At 38.5% G+C, this 18,277-nt stretch overlaps 1 long non-coding RNA gene across 1 annotated transcript in view; it reads right to left on the minus strand.

Annotated features, from left to right (window-relative positions):
• Nucleotides 1–18,277, minus strand: part of LOC132675566 (uncharacterized) — a 241,261-nt gene that overhangs the window by 61,143 nt on the left and 161,841 nt on the right. Inside the window, exon 4 of the long non-coding RNA XR_013555938.1 lies at nt 8,951–9,031. This is a non-coding gene — a long non-coding RNA (uncharacterized LOC132675566). The remainder of the gene's footprint in view (nt 1–8,950; nt 9,032–18,277) is intronic.

The following is an 18,277-nucleotide window of genomic DNA, read 5'->3' on the forward strand; positions in this document are numbered from 1 at the left end:
GACGGTGCAACAAAAATCTGTGAATAACTGCCTAAGAAGAGAAGGAAGGCAGCTTCATCTTGCAGCAGCCTCTCATCCTCCATGCTGGCATTGCTCAGTGCCAAGAAGGTACTACCCGGATAGAATGAGTTCCCCTTGTGAGGAAAGAAAGAATGGGTGAGCTACCATCTACTCTAGCCTTTTGGGGCACCACACAAAGGTCCCAGTTTGGTTTCACTTCATCTAGACCAGAAAAGCTGAGACTTGTAAGGACAGCTGGAAACAGGAAAGAAAAGCAGGGGCTAACAATAGTAGCCATGCAGTGGGAGGGAGTAAAGTTCACATGACCTGTTTGATGGATAAATCCAGAAGCTTTGCCACTGAAGAAGGAACCAAAAGCCAGCATAGCTGCCAAAGACACCCTGAAGATTTCATCAGCTTTTGCTCCATAGATATTTTCATTTGCTGACACCAGTTCCCTGAGTCCCTCCCTGCTTCCTTTTATTTGTTCCCACTGGAGCCCAGAAAACACAGCAGCAGCTAGTTTGGACCTCTGTGGCTGCTAGATTGCAAGAAGCCAATTTAGAACCCTGTGCTTGACCCCTCACCCCATTGCCAAAGTGCACTTGGGCTGAGTACTTACATGCAGCCCCAGGAGAACAGGCAGTTCTCCAGCTGCTTGTGGTCTCAGATCAGGCTTTGTCTTCTGTCACTGGCCTATACCACAACACTAACCTGTAGCTACCCACTCCCAGCCGTGTACCTGCCCCCAGGCATACCCTGTCACTGGTCTCCACAGCAGTGTCCACACCTAAGGTGGACGGAGATTTTCCAGCCATGAGAAAGCCACAGGAGAGCAATCTGGAGAAAAAAACAACTAAGCTGGAGGCATCATACTCCCTGACTTCAAACTATACTACAAAACTAGTAATCAAAACTGTATGATAGTGGCATAAAAACAGACACACAGACCAATGGAATAGAATGCAGAGCACAGAAATAAACCTGCTCAACTACGGCCAACTAATATTTGACAAGGAGCCAAAAATACTCAATGGGGAAAGAACAGCCCTTTCAGTAAATGGTGGGAAAAGTGGATAACAACACGAAAGAGAATGAAACTGGAACCCTATCTTAGAACACTCACAAAAATTAACTCAAAGTAGGTTAATGACTTAAACATAAAATCTGAAACCATAAAACTCCTGGAAGAAAATATAAGGAAAAAGCTCCCTGACATTGGTCTTGGCAGCAATTTTTTTTGGATATGGTACTAAAAACACAAGCACCAAAAGCAAAAATTAACAGGGGAGACTACATCAAACTAAAAGTTTCTGAACAGTAGAATATCATCAACAAAATTAAAAGGCAACCTTTGGAATGGGAGAATGTATTTGCAAATCATGTATCTGAAAAGGGGTTAATATCTAAAATGTATAAACAACTCATATGCTTCAGCAGGAAAAGAAAAGAAAAGAAAAGAAAAGAAAAGAAAAGAAAAGAAAAGAAAAGAAAAAAGAAAAAAGGAAAGGAAAGGAAAGGAAAGGAAAGGAAAGGAAAGGAAAGGAAAGAATCTAATTAAATAATAAGCCAAGCAACAGAACGGACATTATTCCAAAGAAGAGATACAAATGGCTGACAGATATATGTAAAGGTGCTCGATATCATAAATCATCAGGGAAATGCAAATCAAAACCACAATGAGATATCATCTCACACCTGTTAAAATGGCTACTAGAAAAAAGACAAGAAATAAATGCTGGTGAGGACTTAGAGAAAAGGCGACACTTGTGCACTGTTGGTGGGAATGTGAATTGTGCAACCACTTTGGAAAACATGATGGAGGTCCTCAAGAAATTAAAATAGAACTACCAAATGATCCAGCAATCTCACTTCTGGGTATATACCCAAAATAAATGAATACAGGATCTCAAAGAGAGACCTGCATTCCCATGTTCACTGCAGCATTATTCACAAGAGCCAAGATATAGAAACAACCTAAGAGTCCACCAAGAAACAAATGTATAGGAGTGCCGGAAGATAGCGGCGTAGGAGGACGCGGGGCTCACAGCGCGTCCTGCCGATCACTTAGATTCCACCTACACCTGCCTAAAGAACCCAGAAAACCGCCAGAGGATTAGCAGAAGGGAGTCTCCGGAGTCAAGCGCAGACCAGAGGCCCACGGAAGAGGGTAGGAAGGGCGGCGAAGCGGTGCGCGCTCCACGGATTGGCGGGAGGGAGCTGGGGCGGAGGGGCGGCTCGCCGGCCAAGCAGAGCCCCCGAGTCTGGCTGGCAAAAGCGGAGGGGCCGGACAGACTGTGTTCCCACAGCAAGCGCGACTTAGCGTCTGGGAGGTCATAAGTTAACAGCTCTGCGCGGAAAGCGGGAAGGCTGGAGGACAAAGGGAGGGAGACCTGCTGAGCCCCCGGACGGCAGAGCTCAGCTTGGCGGGGAACAAAGGCGCCAGCACCATCTCCCCCGCCCATCCCCCAGCCAAAATTCCCAAAGGGAACCAGTTCCTGCCAGGGAACTTGCTCGCTCCACGCAAACACCCAACTCTGTGCTTCTGCGGAGCCAAACCTCCGGCAGCGGATCTGACTCCCTCCCGCTGCCACAGGGCTCCTCCTGAAGTGGATCACCTAAGGAGAAGCGAGCTAAGCCTGCCCCTCCAGCCCCCGTGCACCTTGCCTACCCACCCCAGCTAATACGCCAGATCCCCAGCAACACAAGCCTGGCAGTGTGCAAGTAGCCCAGACGGGACACGCCACCCCACAGTGAATCCCGCCCCTAGGAGAGGGGAAGAGAAGGCACACACCAGTCTGACTGTGGCCCCAGCAGTGGGCTGGGGGCAGACATCGGGTCGGACTGCGGCCCCGCCCACTAACTCCAGTTAGACACCACAGCACAGGGGAAGTGCCCTGCAGGTCCTCACCACGCCAGGGACTCTCCAAAATGACCAAATGGAAGAATTCCCCTCAGAAGAATCTCCAGGAAATAACAACAGCTAATGAACTGATCAAAAAGGATTTAAATAATATAACAGAAAGTGAATTTAGAATAATAGTCATAAAATTAATCGCTGGGCTTGAAAACAGTATACAGGACAGCAGAGAATCTCTTGCCACAAAGATCGAGGGACTAAGGAACAGTCACGAGGAGTTGAAAAACGCTTTAAACGAATTGCAAAACAAAATGGAATCCACGATGGCTCGGCTTGAAGAGGCAGAGGAGAGAATAGGTGAACTAGAAGATAAAGTTATGGAGAAAGAGGAAGCTGAAAGAAAGAGAGATAAAAAAATCCAGGAGTATGAGGGGAAAATTAGAGAACTAAGTGATACACTAAAAAAAAATAATATACGCATAATTGGTATCCCAGAGGAGGAAGAGAGAGGGAAGGGTGCTGAAGGCGTACTTGAACAAATTATAGCTGAGAACTTCCCTGAACTGGGGAAGGAAAAAGGCATTGAAATCCAAGAGGCACAGAGAACTCCCTTCAGACGTAACTTGAATCGATCTTCTGCACGACATATCATAGTGAAACTGGCAAAATACAAGGATAAAGAGAAAATTCTGAAAGCAGCAAGGGATAAACGTGCCCTCACATATAAAGGGAGACCTATAAGACTCGTGACTGATCTCTCCTTTGAAACTTGGCAGGCCAGAAAGGCTTGGCACGATATCTACAGTGTGCTAAACAGAAAAAATATGCAGCCGAGAATCCTTTATCCAGCAAGTCTGTCATTTAGAATAGAAGGAGAGATAAAGGTCTTCCCAAACAAACAAAAACTGAAGGAATTTGTCACCACGAAACCAGCCCTACAAGAGATCCTAAGGGGGATCCTGTGAAACAAAGTACCAGAGACATCACTACAAGCATAAAACATACAGACATCACAATGACTCTAAACCCATATCTTTCTATAATAACACTGAATGTAAATGGATTAAATGCGCCAACCAAAAGACGTAGGGTATCAGAATGGATAAAAAAACAAGACCCATCTATTTGCTGTCTACAAGAGACTCATTTTAGATCTGAGGACACCTTTAGATTGAGAGTGAGGGGATGGAGAACTATTTATCATGCTCCTGGAAGCCAAAAGAAAGCTGGAGTAGCCATACTTATATCAGACAAACTAGACTTTAAATTAAAGGCTGTAACAAGAGATGAAGAAGGGCATTATATAATAATCACAGGGTCTATCCACCAGGAAGAGCTAACTATTATAAATGTCTATGCGCCAAATACCCGAGCCCCCAGATATATAAAACAATTACTCATAAACATAAGCAACCTCATTGATAAGAATGTGGTCATTGCAGGGGACTTTAACACCCCACTTACAGAAATGGATAGATCATCTAGACACACAGTCAATAAAGAAACAAGGGCCCTGAATGATACATTGGATCAGATGGACTTGACAGATATATTTAGAACTCTGCATCCCAAAGCAACAGAATATACTTTCTTCTCGAGTGCACATGGAACATTCTCCAAGATAGATCATATACTGGGTCACAAAACAGCCCTTCATAAGTTTACAAGAATTGAAATTATACCATGCATACTTTCAGACCACAATGCTATGAAGCTTGAAATCAACCACAGGAAAAAGTCTGGAAAACCTCCAAAAGCATGGAGGTTAAAGAACACCCTACTAACGAATGAGTGGGTCAACCAGGCAATTAGAGAAGAAATTAAAACATATATGGAAACAAACGAAAATGAAAATACAACAATCCAAACGCTCTGGGATGCAGCGAAGGCAGTCCTGAGAGGAAAATACATTGCGATCCAGGCCTATCTCAAGAAACAAGAAAAATCCCAAATACAAAATCTAACAGCACACCTAAAGGAAATAGAAGCAGAACAGCAAAGGCAGCCTAAACCCAGCAGAAGAAGAGAAATAATAAAGATCAGAGCAGAAATAAACAATATAGAATCTAAAAAAACTGTAGAGCAGATCAACGAAACCAAGAGTTGGTTTTTTGAAAAAATAAACAAAATTGACAAACCTCTAGCCAGGCTTCTCAAAAAGAAAAGGGAGATGACCCAAATAGATAAAATCATGAATGAAAATGGAATGATTACAACCAATCCCTCAGAGATACAAACAATTATCAGGGAATACTATGAAAAATTATATGCCAGCAAATTGGACAACCTGGAAGAAATGGACAAATTCCTAAACACCCACACTCTTCCAAAACTCAATCAGGAGGAAATAGAAAGCTTGAACAGACCCATAACCAGCGAAGAAATTGAATCGGTTATCAAAAATCTCCCAACAAATAAGAGTCCAGGACCAGATGGCTTCCCAGGGGAGTTCTACCAGACATTTAAAGCAGAGATAATACCTATCCTTCTCAAGCTACTCCAAGAAATAGAAAGGGAAGGAAAACTTCCAGACTCATTCTATGAAGCCAGTATTACTTTGATTCCTAAACCAGACAGAGACCCAGTAAAAAAAGAGAACTACAGGCCAATATCCCTGATGAATATGGATGCAAAAATTCTTAATAAGATACTAGCAAATCGAATTCAACAGCATATAAAAAGAATTATTCACCATGATCAAGTGGGATTCATTCCTGGGATGCAGGGCTGGTTCAACATTCGCAAATCGATCAACGTGATACATCACATTAACAAAAAAAAAGAGAAGAACCATATGATCCTGTCAATCGATGCAGAAAAGGCCTTTGACAAAATCCAGCACCCTTTCTTAATAAAAACCCTTGAGAAAGTCGGGATAGAAGGAACATACTTAAAGATCATAAAGGCCATTTATGAAAAGCCCACAGCTAACATCATCCTCAACGGGGAAAAACTGAGAGCTTTTTCCCTGAGATCAGGAACACGACAGGGATGCCCACTGTCACCGCTGCTGTTTAATATAGTGCTGGAAGTTCTAGCATCAGCAATCAGACAACAAAAGGAAATCAAAGGCATCAAAATTGGCAAAGATGAAGTCAAGCTTTCGCTTTTTGCAGATGACATGATATTATACATGGAAAATCCGATAGACTCCACCAAAAGTCTGCTAGAACTGATACATTAATTCAGCAAAGTTGCAGGATACAAAATCAATGTGCAGAAATCAGTTGCATTCTTATACACTAACAATGAAGCAACAGAAAGACAAATGAAGAAACTGATCCCATTCACAATTGCACCAAGAAGCATAAAATACCTAGGAATAAATCTAACCAAAGATGTAAAAGATCTGTATGCTGAAAACTATAGAAAGCTTATGCAGGTAATTGAAGAAGATATAAAGAAATGGAAAGACATTCCCTGCTCATGGATTGGAAGAATAAATATTGTCAAAATGTCAATACTACCCAAAGCTATCTACACATTCAATGCAATCCCTATCAAAATTGCACCAGCATTCTTCTCGAAACTAGAACAAGCAATCCTAAAATTCATATGGAACCACAAAAGGCCCCGAATAGCCAAAGTAATTTTGAAGAAGAAGACCAAAGCAGGAGGCATCACAATCCCAGACTTTAGCCTCTACTACAAAGCTGTCATCATCAAGACAGCATGGTATTGGCATAAAAACAGACACATAGACCAATGGAATAGAATAGAAACCCCAGAACTAGACCCACAAACGTATGGCCAACTCATCTTTGACAAAGCAGGAAAGAACATCCAATGGAAAAAAGACAGTCTCTTTATTTTTTTTTTTTTTTTTTTTTTTAAATTTTTTTTTTTTCAACATTTATTTATTTTTTGGGACAGAGAGAGACAGAGCATGAACGGGGGAGGGGCAGAGAGAGAGGGAGACACAGAATCGGAAACAGGCTCCAGGCTCTGAGCCATCAGCCCAGAGCCTGACGCGGGGCTCGAACTCACGGACCGCGAGATCGTGACCTGGCTGAAGTTGGACGCCCAACCGACTGCGCCACCCAGGTGCCCCAAGACAGTCTCTTTAACAAATGGTGCTGGGAGAACTGGACAGCAACATGCAGAAGGTTGAAACTAGACCACTTTCTCACACCATTCACAAAAATAAACTCAAAATGGATAAAGGACCTGAATGTGAGACAGGAAACCATCAAAACCTTAGAGGAGAAAGCAGGAAAAGACCTCTCTGACCTCAGCCGTAGCAATCTCTTACTCGGCACATCCCCAAAGGCAAGGGAATTAAAAGCAAAAGTGAATTACTGGGACCTTATGAAGATAAAAAGCTTCTGCACAGCAAAGGAAACAACCAACAAAACTAAAAGGCAACCAACGGAATGGGAAAAGATATTTGCAAATGACACATCGGACAAAGGGCTAGTATCCAAAATCTATAAAGAGCTCATCAAACTCCACACCCGAAAAACAAATAACCCAGTGAAGAAATGGGCAGAAAACATGAATAGACACTTCTCTAAAGAAGACATCCGGATGGCCAACAGGCACATGAAAAGATGTTCAACGTCGCTCCTCATCAGGGAAATACAAATCAAAACCACACTCAGATACCACCTCACGCCAGTCAGAGTGGCCAAAATGAACAAATCAGGAGACTATAGATGCTGGAGAGGATGTGGAGAAACAGGAACCCTCTTGCACTGTTGGTGGGAATGCAAATTGGTGCAGCCGCTCTGGAAAGCAGTGTGGAGGTTCCTCAGAAAATTAAAAATAGACCTACCCTATGACCCAGCAATAGCATTGCTAGGAATTTATCCAAGGGATACAGGAGTACTGATGCATAGGGGCACTTGTACCCCGATGTTTATAGCAGCACTCTCAACAATAGCCAAATTATGGAAAGAGCCTAAATGTCCATCAACTGATGAATGGATAAAGAAATTGTGGTTTATATACACAATGGAATACTACGTGGCAATGAGAAAAAATGAAATACGGTCTTTTGTAGCAACGTGGATGGAACTGGAGAGTGTGATGCTAAGTGAAATAAGCCATACAGAGAAAGACAGATACCATATGGTTTCACTCTTATGTGGATCCTGAGAAACGTAACAGAAACCCATGGGGGAGGGGAAGGAAAAAAAAAAAAAAAGAGGTTAGAGTGGGAGAGAGCCAAAGCATAAGAGACTGTTAAAAACTGAGAACAAACTGAGGGTTGATGGGGGGTGGGAGGGAGGGGAGGGTGGGGGATGGGTATTGAGGAGGGCACCTTTTGGGATGAGCACTGGGTGTTGTATGGAAACCAATTTGACAGTAAATTTCATATATTAAAAAATAAAAAAAAAAAAAAAAAAAGAAACAAATGTATATAAAAGATGTGGTATGTGTATATACAGTGGAATATTATTCAGCCATGAGAAAGAAGGAAGTCCTGTCCTTTGTAACAATGTGTATGAAACTTGAGGGCATTATGCTAAGTGAAATAAGTCAAACAAAAAGAGGTAAATACTGTATGATTTCACTTGCATGTAGAATCTAAAAAAGTTGATCTCATGGAAACATAGAGTGGTCGTTACTAGGAGCTGGTGGTTAGGGAAATAAAAAGATAATGGTTGAAGAGTACAAATTTCCAGTTATAAGATGAATAAGGCCTGAAGATCTAATATACAGTTTAGTGGTTACAGTTAATAATACTATATTATATACTGGAAAGTCAGTAAAAGAGTAAATCTTATGTGTTCTTACTAGAAAAAAAGAAATGGTAACTTTATGACATCATGAAGGTGTTAGCTAACACTACAGTGTAATCATTTTGCAATATATGTGTATCGATTCAACATGTACACCTTAAACTTATACAAGGTTATCTGTGTCATTCCAACTCAATAAGCTGGTAAAAATAAGAGAAAAATAGCTTTGAGGGGTAAGATAATACATGCATATTATTAAAAATTCAAACAATGAAGTAAATTACAGAGGAAAGAAAAAAATCCCATCATGTTGAGATTTCCACCATTAATATGCTTATATAACCTTTTACAGTATGTCTACAGCCACAGAAGCAAGGTTTCTCCATGAGAATGGAGGAATTCTTACCTGATAGTAGAAAATGAGGAGAATGGCAATCCTTCTACCAACACTGAGGAAAGCAGGGTGTGAGATGTTGCAGTCCCCCATCTGAAAAGGAAAATAACGGTTTAAGGGTAAACTCATTGTCAGTTAAAGGAAACAAGTGAAGATAACTTTTTAAAAGTTTGTTTATTTATTTTGCAAGACCAAGAGAGCATATGTGAGCAGGGGACAGATGGAAAGACAGGGAGAGAGAATCCCAAGCAGGCTCTGACCTCACAGCTCATTGCACAGAGCCTGACGTGTGGCTTGAACTTACGAACTGTGAGATTATGACCTGAGCTGAAATTGAGAGGCAGATGCTTAGCTGACTGAGCCACCCAGGGACCCCTAAGCTAACTTTCTTTGATTAGAAAGTGATTGTGATTATATGAGTGTTTGTTAATCATAGAATGCATATTTCAGAAATCATAGAAGATTTTTTAGAAGCAGGAAGGCTGAAAAAAGATATGTCATGCTAAAGGGAGTACAAAATTGTGTTAACTGAGAAGATGAGAGGAGACTGATGATCAGAAAGATTCCATCGTGGATAGCAGTCAAGGAATTGATGCACGGAAGATGTAGCTGCTGCAAGGCCAGCAAGGAATTCAATTTAGTGATGCCTTCACACAGTGGTGGACTTATCAACCTCTCAGGGATCAGCTGATGGGATGACGCTTGTTCTTTTTCTCATTCACTGAAAAATAGGCTCTGAACACCTACTGTGTGCCAGGAACTATGCGAGTCTCTAGGGTATAAAGTGATGAACAGGAGAGTCATAATCTGGTACCTCCAGAGAGAACAAAATGACAAAATAGCATATGTTTATAAATGTCTTTGAAAGCCTGAAAGTGCACAAAGCAGTCTGTTCCCTATTAGACCATCAACAGGACAGCTGTCCAGGGAAGTAGGAACCCAATGCACTGCAATCATAGTTTTCAAATAAAAAAAAAATAAGTTTATTTATTTTTTGAGAGAGAGAGAGAAAGAGGGAGAGGAGCAGAGAAAGAGGGAGAGAGAGGCTCCCAAGCAGGCTCCACACTGTCAGCACAGAGCTGGATACAGGGCTCGAACTCATAAACCATGAGGTCGTGACCTGAGCCAAAATCAAGAGTTGGAAGCTTAACCGAGTGAGCCACCCAGGTGCCCCATGCAACCATCATTTTCACAGAGAAGAGCTTAAAAAGTTCAAATCTCCAAACGAATTAAAAGGTAATTGGGCTCACTGTTTACATAGACATTAACATTTTTTATAGCTTTTAACATATTTTATTATTAAGGAATTAACATAAACACCCAGGGGTGCACATATCTTATGATATTGAGAAAAGGAAGATACCAAGATACACACATTATAAACTTGAATCTTCTAATATCTTCATTAAATATTATTTAATATACAGAATTCCTTTAATATAACATGCCTTCACATAATTTACGCATTTGTAAAAAAAGTCACTGGCTTTTTGAAATATGATTTATTTTATAAAGGCACAAAGCATGACTTTGCAAAACTATAGCAATCCATCACACCTGACACCAACAGAAATATCACTGCATGTATACACAGAGAAGTTGCTCACGTGCTTTAGTATATGTGTTTTAGGACCGAAAACCCAAAAAAACATCCACAGAGAATTTCTCTTTCTCAGATACTGTCTTACTTCTGAAGGCGTCCTCTCTTTTAAAGATAAAACTATAATACTCTCTCAAAAAGAATATTCAATATGTTTATACATTTATAGTATTAGTAATTTATTGTAAATATTTTTAAAATAGCTGTTCGAACTGAAGACAGAAATCTTAACTTTTACTAACATGAGCTATATCCATAGGTAGTTCTTTTTTTTTTTTTTTTTTTTTTTTTTTAGGAGGTGATGGACTATGGTAGAAATATAGTTATTCCTAGACTAAAAAAATGTGATATGCTCTCCAGTGAGGAGGATATAAAGCTTCTCAGTTTATTCCAGGGCAGCTCTATTGTAAGCAGTTACCTCCATGCTTTAGTAACATTTCTCTGAGAACAAGAACCACAGGGAGACAGGATTTGCAGATGGAGAATGGCAGTTACATTTTAGCATCACAGAGTGAGGGCAATTGTTAACCTTTGTGGGCACCTGCCCCTGTGGCATAAACTTGCACGTGGTCCCCTTGAAAGGATATCACCTCCCTCACCTTAGGCTGTATAAATTAGAAACACATAAACACACTCTCCAGACTGATAGAAAAGAGTGCAAGATGGTAGAGAGCTGGCTTTTTTGTTTTTATTTATTTATTTATTTATTTATTTATTTATTTATTTATTTAATTTCTGATTACCACTGGCTTGGAAGCTTTTTTAAGATAATTTGTTTAGGATCAAACAGGAAATTTCTCTCTGAGAGAAGATGATCTGGAATAACCAAACTGGAGAGGTAGCTGTTTTTCACCCAGTCGGGGTGGGGGTGGGGGGTGGGTAGGTAGGTAATGCATACCAGGAATAAGCCATTGTTTTAGGGGCCTTGGCTGGGCAAAGAGAGTTACTCTAACACACTTGCACATCTTTAAAGAAATATGTTCATTCAGAAAATTAAAGTGTGATTTGGACATAATAATTCCCACAGAACAGAAATTCTGAAAACAATTCTAGCCAAGGGGAAGATGTCTTACTTGAAACATTCTTTCAGTCCTTCTTCATAAGCATTTAATTCTCCAAATATACTATATATTTTAAAAAAAACTATATTTCTATCATTTATGTAGTTATGATATCAGTAGTCCTGAATATTTTCTGAATAATTGTGCAGAAAAGTATGGCATAGAATGCCTTAATTATAGGATTATGTAAAGGAGTGTTTTACACCCTACTTCAAACTACTAAAATCATGTGAAAATTTCCCATGTGTGAGAATTTCCTGGATGCAGAAAAATTTCCTTTCCCAGAAGTTCTCTTGATGATTAACTTCCTTGCAGCCTTCAACATGGAAGTAGATACCTATGATCCACTTAACATTTCAAATTAATTAAATTTTAAAAGCTGGCTAATTTCTAGAGTGTATACTCATTGTTTATGGAGCAAAAGATGCAAACTCTACTTTGCTGAAACGGTTTTGTTTGTATTATTCATCTACATGGTTCATTAACCCCATTTTTCATGTCAGCATCTCACTTCCTTTCTTGCTACTCTGTGCCCACGGTCCGAACAGTCAGAATAAAGAGAATGCAGGGCAGCGGGCCAAGCTTTAGAAAATGACTTCATCTTCTACTTATCCAATTCTTCTAAAGCAGGGAAGCATCCACATGGCCATCAATAATCAAGACAGCCATTACATCCCTTAACAGAGCCTAATGCTGTATTAGCTGAATTGGAAGCAATTTCCCTCATAGTCCAACTGTATGTTTTTCTTGGAACGTACCAGCTTTGGCATTTTTCTTTAAGAAAGCTTCTGGTTGGCTGGTCACAGAACACTGAAATCATAAAATTCTGAAGTTATCTAATATTAAAAGAATATTGACTGCTTAAGAAAATCCATGTTTAAAATGTTACCCCCAGAAGACCATATTAGTAATACCCCAGTTGCTTTCTACTCTCAGGAACAGACATTATTTTACCTCTTAGACTTCACTGAAAAAAAAAAAAGTTAATAAAACACTCAAATATATAAATTGGGAAAATGTAGTTAGAATAAATTCTTCCTTTCATAAATAAGTATGAGCCATTTTTAGGTGAATGTTTTGTCTTTGTATGCATCAGACTTACAATGTAAGTAAGTATAATGCTAATTATGGATGAAACATCCATTATGTATCAAGAATAGGGTTAAGTTCTTAGGTAGATTATATCATTAAATCCTCCTACCTGGCCAGTGAGTCAGGGACCGTTACAAGTAAGGAAAAGAATTTAAATAACTTGTCCAATGTCACACAGCTAATAGTGGCAGAGGCAGGATTGAAGCCCACGAAATCTAATGTCAGACCAAACTCAATCAGTATGCCATAACCCTTCTCAGAGTCTTAATGGAGAACAACTCTTCTATTGGGACAAATATAACTAGAAACTATAAATATAACTAGAAATCAGATATATGTATATTCAGGAATAGACGGTAAGTCATCCTCTTTTTCCTTTTTTAATATAAGAAAGGACTTTGTATTGGAAGAGGACTAATACTTTACTTGAAATATTTAATTGCATTTACCATTTAAACTATAAACAATATACTAAGGAGAATATGTTACTGTAGTTTTTGGAGACAACTACTTCAAAGAAAATGAGAATCAGATAAGTATATATTCAGGTACAATTTCCAGCTATACAGTTCTATTTTGTTTTTGAAGTAATGAAAATCAAATACTATCAGCAATAGTCATTCCACTGAGGAAAACTCACCTTTAGAATGGAAGAATTTGTGTATTGCTTATGCTGATTTAAGAGTTACAAACATGAAAAGGAATCCCCATGGTGTCTGATCTAATCTTGACACAGACAGTATCCACAAGATCTATCGTCAGTTACAGCTCAAAGCTGCTGTCTCGGGAAGAAAAAAAATGCTTTGATAACTCATTGTGTCAGAGAAAAAGATTTCACTGTGTGAAATATTGATTAAAACTTTAAAATAAAATCGGTACTTTCTGGAAGAACCTTGTAAAGGTAACAAAGAGAATAACAAAGAAAGTCCAAAGGGTGCTTTTAGGATTGTTTTCAAAAAGGTTGATCTTTAATAAAATCTTGTGGAAAAAAAGTATATTACCTTTTAATACCTACATCAATATAATTTTCCACTAACAATGACAATATGCTTTCTTCACATTGCTGTTATTACTTTATACTTTAAGGTCAAAGTGCATTCATTCTGCTCTTCAGTTAATAATAATAAATGCATTTCAGCCTTAGCCTTCAGACTATTATTCCTCAAGGTATAAACAAATCAAGGAAAAGTCAATAATACAAATAGATATTTTGCTACCAAAGAAGACCTAAGAGTCTATCTAGGCTTTTCAATTTTATAACATATTTATAAAATATATAAAGCCATTACAATAATTTTTTAGACAGTTTCTATTCTATTTGGGAGTATGGAAAACTCATAATATTATAAGAATAGAAACACTCATCGCAAACAAATTGGGACAGTTGGAGCCCCATGATGATTATATTAGTAAGAGTATTTTGAGACACGTTTAAAGCATGGAAAAGTCACCCTGGATAAACTTTATCATTTGGGGGAAAATGAGGGTATAGTGAGAAAAAGGCAAGAAAATGGATTGAAACAAGGAGGATCAAGTTGAATCTCAGCTAAATTACTGTAAGCTCGTCAAAGGAAGGGGATGTGTGTGTCAATCTGCCTCATCTGACTCCTTCCAATGACTTCTCAATCCACCTACATTTACAATGCACCCACTCTGATGACTGCTCTAAAAAAGGTAGGTCTAAAAATGTGGCTCCTATTCTTTGATGAAGGGAGGATTTCCAATGAAGCATCAAAGTGCAGCAAGTTTGAAGAGATGCATGATATTTTGAGAGGAAATGTGATGAGATGAAGCGAATAATATTGCACAGTGCCTGGAAAACAGTCAACAGTCAAGAAATATGAGTTGATGCAGTGTAGAGACCACTGGGAGTACCGAAACATTGAAACACAGGTTAGGTCGTGGGTCCTAATTCCTTCTCGGACACTTACCTCAGTGTGAGACTGTGAGTGTGGGCCCTGTTTCTACATTGGTAAAACAAAAAGTGAGGAGCAGATTTCACACCTCACTTCAGAGGTACTTCTAAGACTGATTCTGGCTCTTGCAATATTAATTAAATGTAGAAGGGAAGTGTTTCTCAGGCATTCTAGATGCAGCGAAGGCAAAATGTTAAGTTCCAGACGTAGGGGTCAGAAACCAGTGAGGAAGGCACCTGGCCTGAGATTCAAATCCTGGGTTCAAATCCCATGTCTACAACTAGCTGTGCGGTCTTGGGAAAGCTATTTAGACTCTGGGCCTCAGGTTCTACTCCAATAAAGAGGGCTAAAATTGTACCTCCATCAATGGGGTAGTAAGAGAGCACAGATTAAGAGAGCACATCTAAGATGCTTAAAATTGGGCTTGGAGCATAATACATGCTCGAAACATTTTAGAAGCTGGTAAAAATTGTTCAAGTTTGTGATATTCTGAAAAATCAAAAAGTTCTTTTATTTTAACCTCATAATTTTGTAGCCATAACTATTTTTCCATAAAGCTACACAGTCCCAGGTTGACTTTATCTTAAAGTAATGTTACACTACTTGCAAACTAACAATGAAGAAGTCGTGCATTCAGCTCATTTATTTAAAGACAGTCACTCACTTTTCCCTTGTTCTTTCCCACCCCTGTTGGAATAAATTTTTCTAAAATGTCCAGAAAATTAAGATAAAACTATGAATATTATCCTCTGTTTGGCATAAGATCTTTGCCTATGTATTTCACATAACAGTCTACAGAAGTATGGCTTTCTCTGGGGAAAAATAATATTCTCAAAACACTCCTCTCTTTCTGACTTAGCCTTTCAGACTACTAGTCCTCTTTGTCCTTCAAATCATTTTATACTGCAGAGTCAGACAAATTCAATTATTTCCTAATGCTGAACTCTGTGACTAACATTCATTCCTTTGGGGTTTGGTCAGAAACATTAGACCTGCATGATGTAAAATATGAAGTAGGTCATATTTACTGTGACCTTTATCGTGCATGGTATCAGTAAACAATTTAGACACAAACACTCAGGGAGAAGGTCAGATTAAAGATAAAGAAATTGGTCTCAAAAGAAAGACTCTGAAGTGATTGTTAATTGGATTGACTACTTTACCTTAAAAATTATGGAGATTTTACCCCTTTGCCACAGGTCAATCCATCTTATTCCTACTAGTCTACAATTTCGCTTATTTATGCTCCTAAAATCATTTTTTGATCATGTTGTTAGATGACAATGATAACTTCTGATGCATTAGAAAAAAATACCTTTTTGGTTAAGATCATTAACAGTGGGTAATATATGTAAATGGTTAATATCATTAATATTTCAACCTGTAGATTTCCTTATTTTCAAATTTCCTAGAACATAGTATCAGTACAACTAAATTACCCATAAATTCAACTCTCCACTGGACCTTATTCATTCAACATGTAGTGATACATGTACTGGAGTACTAAATATTCACACTCAACTACTTCACTTATACTTCACACTAGTTTGATTTTTTGACCTAGTTGACCTTTTTGTTGACCTAGTCCTTACAAATTTTAATGCTTATAGGAGGTAGGTAAGTAAAACTAATGCCCAGAGAAGGTACGGGTACTTTATATATATATACATAAAATATAATTATAAAATAACAAATTTATAACTAAATATATAGTAACTAATGCCTAAACAGGCATACTATATATATATTATATATATATATATAATATATATAATATATGTATATAATATTGGTAACTAATGCTTAAAACAAGCATTAGATATATATGTGTGTGTGTGTGTGTGTGTGTATATATATATATATATATATATATATATATATATATATATTTACATACATTGGTATGTATTAAAATATATTTTCAGGAGGTGCCTGGCTGGCTCAGTCAGTAAGCATCTGACTCATTTCTTTTTGTTTTTTTCTAAGTTACAACCAAATTAGTTAGCATATATTGTAACAATGATTTCAGGAGTAGATTCCTTAATGCCTCTTACCTATTTAGCCCATCCCCCATCCCACACCCCCTCCAGGAACCCTGTTTGTTTTCCATATTTAAGAGTCTTCTGTGTTTTGTCCCCCTCCCTGTTTTCATATTATTTTTGCTTCCCTACTCTTATGTTCATCTGTTTTGTATCTTAAAGTCCTCATGTGTGAAGTCATATATTTGTCTTTCTCTAATTTCACTTAGCATAATACCCTGAGTTCCATCCATGTAGGTGCAAATGGCAAGATTTCATTCTTTTTGATTGCCAAGTAATACTCCATTGTATATATATACCATGTCTTCTTTATCCACTCGCCCATCAATGGACATCTGGTCTCTTTCCATACTTTGGCTATTGTTGATAGTGCTGCTATAAACATTGGGGTGCATGTGTCCCTTCAAAACAGCATACTTGTTTCCCTTGGAAAATACCTAGTAGAGCAATTGCTTGGTCGTAGGGTAGTTCTATTTTTAATTTTTTGAGGAATCTCCATACTGTTTTCTAGAGTGGCTGAACCAGCTTGCATTCGAACCAGCAGTGCAAAAGAGATCTTCTTCCTCTGCATCCTCACCAACATCTATTGTTGCCTGAGTTGTTAATGTTAGCCATTCTGACAGGTATGAGGTGGGATTTCATTGTGGTTTTGATTTGTATTTCCCTGATGATGATTGAACTTGAGCATCTTTTCATGTGTTGGTTGGCCATCTGAATGCCTTCTTTGGAGAAGTATCTATTCATGTCTTTTGACCATTTCTTCACTGGATTATTTGTTTTTTGGATGTTGAGTTTGCTAAGTTCTTTATAGATTTTGGATACTAACCCTTTATCTGATATGTTGTTTGCAAATATCTTCTCCCATTCTGTTGGTTGCCTTTTAGTTTTGCTGATGGTTTCCTTCGCCATGTACAAGCTTTTTATTTTAATGAGGTCCAAATCATTCATTTTTGCTTTTGTTTCCCTTCCTCCAGCATGTTGAGTAAGAAGTTGCTGCAACCAAGATCAAAGAGGTTTTTGCCTGCTTTCTCCTCAAGGATTTTGATGGCTTCCTGTCTCACATTGAGGTTTTTCATCCATTTTGAGTTTATTTTTGTGTATGGTGTAAGAAAGTGGCCCAGGTTCATTCTTGTGCATGTCACTGTCCAGTTTTCCTAGCACCACTTGCTGAAGAGACTGTCTTTATTTCATTGGATATTCCTTCCTGCTTTGTCAAAGATTAGTTGGCCATACATTTGTGGGTCCATTTCCAGGTTCTCTATTCTGTTCCATTGATCTGAGTGTCTATTCTTGTGCCAGTACCATACTGTCTAATGATTACAGCTTTGTAGCATAACTTGAAGTCCAGGATTGTGATGCCTTCTGCTTTGGTTTTCTTTTTCAAGATTGCTTTGGCTATTTGGGGTCTTTTCTAGTTCCATACAAATTTTAGGATTATTTATTCTAGCTCTGTGAAGAATGCTGGTGTTATTTGGATAGGGATTGCATTGAATATGTAGACTACTTTGGGTAGCATCAACATTTTAACAATATTTGTTCTTCCTATCCAGGAGCATGGAATATTTTTCTATTTTTTTGTGTGTCTTCTTCAATTTCTTTCATAAGATTTCTATAGCTTTCAGTGTATACGT

Source organism: Panthera onca, chromosome A1 (genome assembly GCF_046562875.1).
Source record: "Panthera onca isolate mPanOnc1 chromosome A1, mPanOnc1 haplotype 2, whole genome shotgun sequence".
NCBI classification, from domain to species: Eukaryota; Metazoa; Chordata; class Mammalia; order Carnivora; family Felidae; genus Panthera; species Panthera onca.